This window comes from Opisthorchis viverrini (genome assembly GCF_000715545.1).
Source record: "Opisthorchis viverrini unplaced genomic scaffold opera_v5_285, whole genome shotgun sequence".
In the NCBI taxonomy this organism is placed as follows: Eukaryota; Metazoa; Platyhelminthes; class Trematoda; order Opisthorchiida; family Opisthorchiidae; genus Opisthorchis; species Opisthorchis viverrini.
Window position 1 is genome coordinate 313345 of NW_008751941.1, and position 666 is coordinate 314010.

Sequence of the window (666 nt, forward strand, 5' to 3'; positions counted from 1 at the left end):
GGGACTTAAGGTGGGTTGAATCTTGGGAGACACTATCAAACAGTGCCTTTTTTCGTTATTGAGGTTCCTCAACAGGGAGCATGATTAGCAGTCACGCGAAGCCTTGGTTAGCTATTACGCGCTGTTTACTATATGCGCGCGTCTATCGGGCAGCCTTTTATGGTTGGTGAATAAAAGGAGGGAGTTCTAGGTCTACCACCTGTTTAAATTATCAGACCTATTTCTACTTATCAGTATCAATCTAAATGTCGGGTTAATTCGGCTTTTGCATTAAAGCGTTCATCTTATTTTGTGTCAAAGTGAAATACTACTTAACTTTGACAGTAAAGGGAGGACTCGGAAATTAATTTATGGGCATCATTCATTAAGCGGGTATCGGTCTATTGTGGAAAATCAACAAAGGTACATCACCCATTTCAGAACCTATCAGAAGTTACAATCCCATGAATATGAGGGAAACATTCAACCTGCGAAAATTTGGGTTGAAGTTACGGATAATCAGTGAACAACGTCAAACTTGTAAACGCTGAACCATTCCGTTTTCCTGACGTCGCCCATATTCCTCTGAGTTTTCGATCACTTCGCATGCGTGATTCCAAATTGTTAATGCGTGTGATGATAAGTCATAACAACATTACATTNACGGTTGTGATGTTCAAATGGCGG